The following is a 10,087-nucleotide window of genomic DNA, read 5'->3' on the forward strand; positions in this document are numbered from 1 at the left end:
CTGTCACATCCCAAGTTCTGTGAAAAGTCGAGGTCAGCGAATCACTTTCCCCCAAGGGCCCTGGCCTACAGGGATAACACTATCCTGCATGGTTCAGGAGCAGCTGATTGGCACAACTCCTTGTTAACTTCTTTGTTGCCCAGAAGTCCCGAGGAGCTTCTCCATAGCAGGACCCAGATTTCCTCCATCAAAGCAGATGCAACAACAGAATGAACAAAATTAAACCTAGATCCCCTTTGTGAAGAGATGGAGGGGAGGGGCTTGAGCTATATGCTTTGCTCTGCAGATGGTGACTTGTCTCAACGTAGAACCCAACAATGTGCCTGTCCCTTAACCAGATCTCCCCATTCCTAGGAATTCAACCTAAAAATGAGTGAAAGTAAGAGAAAGAGCTAGTGAGGGAAAAACATCCGCTGAGGTAGAACCGGGAAGGGGCTGCTGAGTTTGGAGCCCAGAGTCAGGCAGGTCTGTGTTTGGAAGCTCTGCTCCATAGCTATCAAGATGGCAGCCAACAGTCCCCCCCCCCCCATCCCCAAGCAGGAGTGGGGGCTGTCTTCCTCCCCTTGACTCTGGACTGGCACTGTGACTTGTCTTAACGAAAAGAATGCAGCAGAGAGGGTGTTTCATGAGATCCCGCCTAGGACTTAAGATACCTTGGAGCTTCTGTTTTCGGTCTCTAGGAAGCCACACACCCCTAAAGAAGTCCAGCCGACCTGCCAGACACACCTCGTGCAAGCAAAGAGGCCCTAGAGGACAACTGACCATGAGGAGAGAAACCAGCTTGCCTACCCAGCCCCTTACCCCCATTTCCACCTCCCTGCAGAGACACCAGGCATCTGAATAAACCCATCATGGATCCTCCAGCTCCAGTAAAGCGGCCTCAGTCAGTACCATTTGGACCAGAGATGAGTCGACCTCACCAAACCCTGACCAAATTGCAGAATCATGAACCAAAAAGCTGCTGTCATTGCCTTAGCCCCTGCATTTGGGGCAATTTGTTACACAGCAATAGGTTACTGCAACACTAGCTGTATGAATTCTGGCACATTATTAAAATTATATGAACCTCAGTTTCCTCATCTGTAAAGTGGGATGGGGCACCTGTGTGGCTCAGTCGGTTAAGCCTCTGCATTTAGTTCATGATCTCAGAGTCCTGGAATCGAGCCCCACGTTGGGCTCTCTGCTCAGTGGGGAGTCTGCTTCTCCCTCTCCCTCTGTGCTTTCCCCCCTCTTTCTCTCAAATAAATAAATAAAATCTTTGAAAAAATAAAATAAACTGGGCTAATTTTAACACTTAACCTTTACGGGTTGTGGTGATGCTCAAACGTCACATAGTACATATTTAGTGATTTTGTGGAATATAATGATATGACAATATGATATAATTTCCCGCAGGGTTTGAGGTTCTGTAGGTTAGTGGATGCACTCTACTGGGTAAAATCATCCAGAACCATTAGAAATCACCAGCATAAAGTTCACGAACAGATTTATTTATTAAATAATTTGAAGCAAATATCAAGTAATAAAATGTCTTCAAAAAAGAGTGACACAAAGAGAGCCATTCTGATTCTGATTCAGTAAAAATTTTCTGAATAAAAGTTGAAAGGCAATGTGGAGAAATGAAAAGTGTTAGTGTTTTGAGTCATGGGTTTTATATAAAAATGCACCATTAGGATTTCCTTTTTACTGTTGTCAGGTTCTTAATAATAAATCACTTTAATGCAATTTCCAAATAGGGGATAAAGGTTTGGAGAAAACACAGAGAAATGAAACAGTGTATTTGAATTTTGATTTTAGCAAAAATGTTCTCTACTAAAATTTCCTTTAATTCCATCTTCATAAAAAATAATTTCAGTGCAATTATTAAATAGAAAAGCTGGCCATTGTGTAATTTATCCAGTGCTGTTCTGAGCTCAGCGGGGAGCTAAGTGCTTGTATTCCTTCATTTATTCAACAAATAGTAAAATCCAGAGCTCAAGGTGGGAGGCTTTCCATGCATTTACAGTGTGATGCCTCTCTGCAACTCTCTAATGTCAGTGCTGTTATTATTCCCATTTCACAGATGAGCAAATTGAGACTCAGAGATTAGTTTCTTGTCAGAGTCATTCAGCTTGGAAATAGCAGAGCTGAGGTTTGCAATCCGGTCTCTTAAACTCTCTCCACCCCCCTTCTCCCCACAGCAGCACAGACTGCTTTAATTGTTTATGGACTAAATAAACAGGGACGGGGGCACCTGGGTGGCTCAGTCCATTAAGCATCTGCCTTCAGCTCAGTTCATGATCCCGGGGTTCTGGGATGGAACTCCATGTAGGGCTCGCTGCTCAGCAGAGAGTCTGCTTCTCCCTCTGTCCCTCCCTCTTCCACGGCTCGTGCTCTCTCTTTGTCTCCCTCCCTCGAATATAAATACATAAAATCTTTAAAAATAAATAAATAAAATAAACAGAGACTGACCAAGCAAACAGGTGAGCACCGAGAGGCAGCAGCTTCACAAAACAACAGCATGGACTTGGGTTCCCACTCACTCTGTGGCCTTTCCCTCTGGACCTCGGGGGACTCACAGGCTAAAGGAGGGATTTGGAGAGATATTTCCAGACCATAATCCTTTGGACTTTAATTTTAACTGATTATAGTTAGTATGTTAGTCCTAAAAACGTACTAAAAATATGCCAACGGTACTCAGATACTATTCAAAGCAATCATCTGGACTTAAAGTCCCAAGATTTAAGTTCAAAGACTGGCTCTCCTTTTGAGTGACTTTGGGCCAGTTTTCTAGCCCTCTGACTCCCAAAGACAGTAGAAATCCTAACTCCCCTTCATGACCACGTGGAATCCCTCCCTGAAGGTAACCCACGTGAAAGAACCAAATATTTAATAAGTACCTGTATCTCGAATGAAAGACACCTTAATGAGACATCAACATAAATTATATAATATATACAATTAGCATAAATCTATCTGTTTTGATCTTTCCTAATCACTCAGCAATTCTTTGACAGGTAGATACTTATTTTTGGTATAAGCTGCCTTGAGGAAAAGAAGTGAATGTGTTGGGGCGCCTGGGTGGCTCAGTGGGTTAAGGCCTCTGCCTTCGGCTCGGGTCATGATCTCAGGGTCCTGGGATCGAGCCCCGCATCGGGCTCTCTGCTCAGCGGGGAGCCTGCTTCCTCCTCTCTCTCTCTCTGCCTGCTTCTCTGCCTACTTGTGATCTCTGTCTGTCAAATAAATAAATAAAATCTTTAAAAAAAAAAAAAAGAAGAAGTGAATGTGTTACCCTGACTCTGTAAGATCCATGAGACAGGGACCATGTCTGTCTGGTTCACGGCCATTCCCTGAGCCAGCACAGCGTGCGGTCCACAGTCGGTGCTCAATAAGTGCGTAATGGACGAATGACAACATGCCTGTATCTCTGTGAAGGCAGAGTTCAGAGCCAACATGGAAGATCTCCCGTGTTCCCTACCTCATCTATTTCCTATGTATTGTTCCCTACCTCGTCTATTTCCTGTGTCTGGCAAACAAGCCCATGTATCATCAGTCATCAGGGAACCACAAATGGCAATCACGATGCAAAACCACTACACATTCCCCATGGTGACCATAATTTCAAAAACTGACCATACCACGTGCTTGCCACACTGTGGAGCAACTGGAACCCTCATAACATATTGATAAGAGCGCAAAATGATACAAATGCAAGACACTACTTTGGAAAATAGTTCGGCAGCTTTTTAAAAAGTTAAACATACACCTCCCATGCAACCCAGATGTCACATTTATACAAGAGACATTTTTAAAAATATGTCCACATAACGATGCACATGTGATTTATCATAGAAGCTTTGTTAACAATAACCAAGAGCTGGGGGCACCTGGATGAATCAGTGATTAAGCGACTACCTTTGGCTCAGGTCATGATCCCAGCCCCGCTTTGGGCTCCTTGCTCAGTGGGGAGCTTACTTCTCCCTCTTCCACTCCCCCTGCTTGTGTTCCCTCTCTCACTGTCTCTCTCTCTCTGTGTTAAATAAATATATAAAATCTTAAAAAACAAACAAACAAAAACAACAACAACAACAAAAAAAAAAAAACGCAGGGGCGCCTGGGTGGCTCAGTGGGTTAAAGCCTCTGCCTTCGGCTCAAGTCATGATCTTAGGGTCCTGGGATAGAGCCCTGCATCGGGCTCTCTGCTCAGCAGGGAGCCTGCTTCCCCCTCTCTCTCTGCCTGCCTCTCTGCCTACTTGTGATCTCTGTCTGTCAAATAAATAAGTAAAATGTTAAAAAAAAAAAAGCAATAACCAAAAGCTGGAATCAACCCAAAGGGTGGGTTGAATAAACCCATTGAATGAGTAAACAAATAAATCATGGTAACATGCATTCAATGGCATAACATTCAGCAATAGAAAGGGACGAACCACTGATGCATGCAACAACATAGATGAATCTCAAATGCATTATACTGAGTGAAATATACCAGACTCAAACAACTGAACAGCATCTACAGCTGTCGCTTGGACCATGCAGAAGTTAAGGACACCAATTCTTTGTGTGGTTGAAAATCTGCATATAACCCTGGACTTCCTTGAAACCTAACTATGAATAACTTTTTGTTGATCCAAAGCCTTATCGATAACATGAAGAGTCAATTAAGACATTTTTTTGTTTGTTACATGCAACCTATACCATATTCTTTAAAAAGTAAGAAAAGAAAGTGTTCAGTGAAAATCGTAAAGTGGAGAAAACATGTTTACAGTGCTGTACTGTATTTATCGAAAAAAACAATCTGCAAAAAAGTGAACCCTCACAGTTTAAACCCATGTTGTTCAAGAGTCAACTGTAATTCCATTTAAACGAAATGCTAGAAAAGGCAAAAATACAGTGACAGCAAGTTGAGACCAGGGGTGCGGAGACCAGAATGGCCATAAAAGAAGACAGGCACAATTTTTTGGCCTGCTAGGAATATTCTTTTTTTTTTTTTTTTTAAGATTTTTATTTATTTATTTGACAGAGAGAGAGATCACAAGTAGGCAGAGAGGCAGGCAGAGAGAGGAGGAAGTAGGCTCCCTGCTGAGCAGAGAGCCAGATTCTGGGCTCGATCCCAGGACCCCAGGATCATGACCTGAGCCGAAGGCAGAGGCTTTAACCCACTGAGCCACCCAGGCGCCCCGTGCTAGGAATATTCTAAACGGCATTGTGCTGGTGGTGATTGAACTGTGTGTTTGTCCAACTTGTTGCATTTTACACTTAAGTTGGTGCACTTTATTTTATATAAATTATATTCAAATAGCTGATTTTTAAACTACTATTTGGTTGGTTGGTTGATTGCTAACATGGATTGCCTTTTGAAGCAGTGAGTGTCTTGTCCCTGGAGAATTCCAAAGACAGGCCAAATGGATATGTGTCAGGCTCGCTGTAGAGGGGATTCCTGAGTTGGGCGGAAGCCCAGAAGAGAGGGCCTTGGAGTACTTAGGGTTATAGAATCTAGGCTTAAGGTCAGTATTGCCTAATGCGTAGTAGAAAGAACAATGGTCCAGGAGTCAAGAGCCATTCACGCCTTCATTCGTTCACTCATTCATTCATCATTTACTGAAGACCTACCGTGTGCCTGACCCTGCTCAATGGTGCTGAGCTTGAACTGGTTCAAGTCAGGTTTCTGTGCAATATACCCTAAAAGAGTCCTAACAAATAGAAGCCCATAAATGGGTATGACATTAGCTGATACTGACTACAGATGCAGAAGGAGGAGATCAGTGAGAGCTCAATGGACGTGGGGAGACCACAAACTCTTCTCCATCTCCACTGCCCCAGTCTTGGCCCAGGCTGCCCTGCCTCCCACCAGGACCAAACACAGCAGCTCCCTGAGCCCACTCTAGCTTCCATGGACCGATTCTGTCTGTCCATGGCAGTCAGAGGGTTTCAGGGACCTCCTGAGATGCAGATCTGACCCCACTGTTCTCCCACTAAAGATCCTCCCATGGGTCTCATTGACCCAGATTAACATGCAAATCCGCCAACAGGTTTACAGGGCTCCCGGTGACATAGCTGTAGGGTGAAGGAAGATCACTAGGGAGGAGTGGTGTCATCCCTGTGCACTGTGGTGGGGAGCAAGGACAGCAAAGGACGGCATGGACAGATGTTCAGGAAGCAAACCCAGCTGTTTCTGGCCCTGGCTATACTGCTGGCCTGTACAGCCCAGGCCTCAGTTTCCCAGATCAGGCAGCAATGAGAAAGGTGATCGGAAGGGGTCCTTCCAGTCCCAGAGTTGTAAGTCTAGGCATGTTGCTTTGCTGCCCCTCTGTCTCTGTCTCTCGGTGTGTCCCTCTCACTCCAAAGACACCTTTCTAGAAAATTGTTATCTGCAGATATGAGTCACAGATTATTACTGGCTCAATCTGCAGGAGGCTTCACAGCCCGTCCTCCTGACATGATTCTCTGCCCAGAAGAGCTCGAGGGTCATGTTACTGACCTGAAGTGCGGAAGAAAACCTGGTGAGCATACTTTGAAATGGGAGAAAGAATGCACTTATAGCCACTGACACTCTCCAGACAATAGCCGGTCCCTGGAATCCAGTAAAAGGGATTGAGTGGGAGAGAGAATAGTCCAGTCCATCAGATCTTTCAGATGGTGTGTGTCGAAAGCACCCAATACGCTATTGGGGAGGTGTTTGCTTCCCTGTCAAATGGAAAGGTCACAGAACTGGCCATGAATCAATGGTCCACTCAGTCTTGGCTTGACCTTGACAATGTCACTTCACTTCTAGCATTTCCTTACCAACCAGTCAATCATGGTAAGAACAGATCATCTTATCAAACATTTCACAGTATTTTAAACTTCCCAACCAATACATGTTCATTAGAGAAAATATAAAGCATGAATAATTAAATATATGTATATATATTCCTTAATCTTACATTACTTTAAAAAAAATTTTTTTAAAGATTCTATTTATTTGTTTGAGAGAGGGAAAGCACCGAGGGAGAGGGAGGAGCAGACTCCCCACTGAGCAGAGAGCCGGAGCCGGACGTGGGACTTGATGCCAGGTCCCTGAGACGAGGACCTCGCCTGAAGGCAGACATTTAACCTACTGAGCCACCCAGGCGCCCCTCCTTAACCTCACATTTCGACAAAACAGATGTTTTCCTGTTTTGACCAAAATGGGATTGCAATTACACGTTTCCTCCTGCACCCAATTATTTTCTTTAACAACATATTGTGAACATTTTTCCATGTCATTAAATTTTCTTCTACCCCCCCCCCAAAAAAAATTTTTTTTCTTCTACCTTATGATCCATGGGACTGGATACCCATGGGTATTGAGGCTAGTCCCTCTCTAGATATATTTTTAAAGATTTTATAAAATCTGTTTATATTATAAAATATTTTAAAATATAATATAAAATATATAATATAAAATATAATATAATATAAATATAATATAAAATATTATATAAGATTTTTAAAGATTTATAAAATCTGTTTATTTGACAGAGAGAGAGACAAAGAGGGAACACAAACAGGAGCAGAGGGAGAGGGAGAAGCAGGCTCCCCACAGAGCCTCATCTCATTCTAAGTCTTCTGTCTACTGTGTGTCACACCTACCTCCTTCTGTTGTGTCAGGGCTGGGTGTAGACTGACGGAAACATGGGGTATTTCCTGTGGTATGATGTGTGGGAGGGTCAATGGGGAAGCGTCTCCTAACCCCGGTGACCCCAACCCCAGTGAACAGTGAACCTGGCCCAGCACTCATGGGCCGGCAATCCTCCCTGTCTCTTCCCAGCCTTGTGGGTACTGCAGGGAGGCAGTCTGACCAACTGGCATGAACTTTGGCCTCGTGTTATCACTTTTCCTGAGAAACTCAAAAGTGGCCAAGCAAATCAAAGGTCTTTTATGACCAGCAGGACAAAAGTCCAGTCCAGCCATTAGCCATTGATTATTCCTCACCACACCTTGGGTGAGATCCCCAGATCCTTGCCTCTGGGTTTTTTTTTTGTTTTTTTTTTTTTAAATTTATTTGACAGACAGAGATCACAAGTAGGCAGAGAGGCAGGCAGAGAGAGAGAGGGAGCAGGCTCCCCACTGAGCAGAGAGCCCGATGGGAGGCTCCATCCCAGGACCCTGTGATCATGACCTCAGCTGAAGGCAGAGGCTTTAACCCCCTGAGCCACCCAGGCGCTCCCCTTGCCTCTGTTTTACAAAGAGCTCGACTGACGGTTACTCTACCAGGTCCCCGTATGATTCCAAGATGACTCACCAGGCTTTGCAGTCAGGTTTGTTCAGAGAGAGGCTTCTAAACTCACACCCACTAAAGTTGTGTGTGCTGGGGTAGGGGACGGGAGCTCATGCCCTGCCTACCTGTCCTGCCAAGCACAGATTCTCACTTCAAACCAGGATTCTCCATAACAACAAAATGGTAATTATGTGAGCCAAAGGACACGTTAACTAACCATATTGTGGAAAACATTTTGCAAACTGGTAGTGCATCAAATCATGACATTGTACATCTTACTCTTACACAATGTTATGTGTCAATTATATCTCCAGAAAGCTAGAAATAAATAAGCAAGTAAATAAATGAAGAGTAAATCAAACCAGGACTCTTGTCTTTCCCGGCAGGAGTGTCAATAACAATCTGGATCAGGAACTTGAAAAAGATCTTAACCCTTTGGTCCAGGAATTCCATTTCCAGGAATCTCTCCTTAGGAATTTATCCTCAATATGGACAAGGTTCCAAACACAGAGGTGTTCATAGTAGCGTTATTCATGATCATTGAAAAATGAAATCAACCATGTCTATGCTAGCAATAGATGAATTGCTAACCTTTATTGCATTTCCCTGTTGGCAAAGAATTTTGCCTGCATCGTCTCACTGAATCCTTGCAGAAGCCCTGTAAGGTAAAATAGTAGTATTACCCCCATTTTGCAGGTAAGCAAGCCGGGGCACAGAGAGATTAAATAAGGTGCCCAAGATTTCATCGTTAAAAGCACAGCAGAGCCAGGATTTACAATAACAAGAAAAAAAATGCTTCTGTTGAAATGGTTTGTATTAGAGAGGATCAAAGTTGGGGTGCCTGGGTGGCTCAGTGGGTTAAAGCCTCTGCCCTCAGCTCAGATCATGATCCCAGAGTTCTGGGATTGAGCCCCACATCGGGGCTCTCTGCTGAGCAGGGAGCCTGCTTCCTCCTCTCTCTCCGCCTGCCTCTCTGCCTACTTGTGATGTCTGTCAAATAAATAAATAAATAAATCTTTTTTTTTTAAAAAGGATCAAAGTTTATATATTGACGATCACAACTACATAAAGCAATAATGATCATCATCGTGACTCAGGGATTTATTTTTAAAGGCTTCAAAGAAATACTCCAAAATATTATAGCGGTTCTCTTTAGGTACTGGGTGGGTGTGTGGCTATTTTGTGACTTTTGGTGGGGAAGGTTCTACTTTTTTCTATTTTACGCAGTTATATGTTTTCATAATTCAGGGGAGAAAATGAACTTTTTGTTTGTTCTTGAGTAGGTATTTAGAATTGAGAATGCAAGAGGATGGTGCTCAAATGGAAGGATTTTAAGCAATGGAGGAGTTCTCTGGGGTAAAAAGGACCTTGCCAGAGCAGCCACCAGAGAAGGCTGGAAGTTTCTGACCGGCCCACTTTGGTCTGACCTCGAATTACCTCAAAACCATGCAGGGAACAGTAGAGCAGAGAAGCCAAGCAGGGGTAAGGCTCAGAAAACAAACCTCAGGAGAAAACTTCCAAACCTCTGGTCCCAGACCATGGGGGCAGCCCAGGATGAATTTTCAATGACAAGTCTAGGGACAAGGAGGCTGGAGGCATTTTTGTTTCCCTCTGTCTTCTGCAGCGTGGGGATAGGCAGGCAGACATCAAGCTCTCCCCATCGTGGCCACACCAGGGGGCCGGGGAAAATGGTCCCAGCTGGAGCCACTTCTCCATGTCCATCAGGTCTGTCTGCTAACGTAGGCATGCCCACTTTTAAAGATTTTATTTATTTATTTATTTATTTATTTATTTATTTATTTAACAGAAAGAGAGAGAGAGAGAGAGAGATCACAAGTAGGCAGAGAAGCAGGCAGAGAAAGAGGAGGA

The sequence above is a fragment of the Martes martes genome (assembly GCF_963455335.1).
Source record: "Martes martes genome assembly, chromosome: 5".
NCBI lineage: Eukaryota > Metazoa > Chordata > Mammalia > Carnivora > Mustelidae > Martes > Martes martes.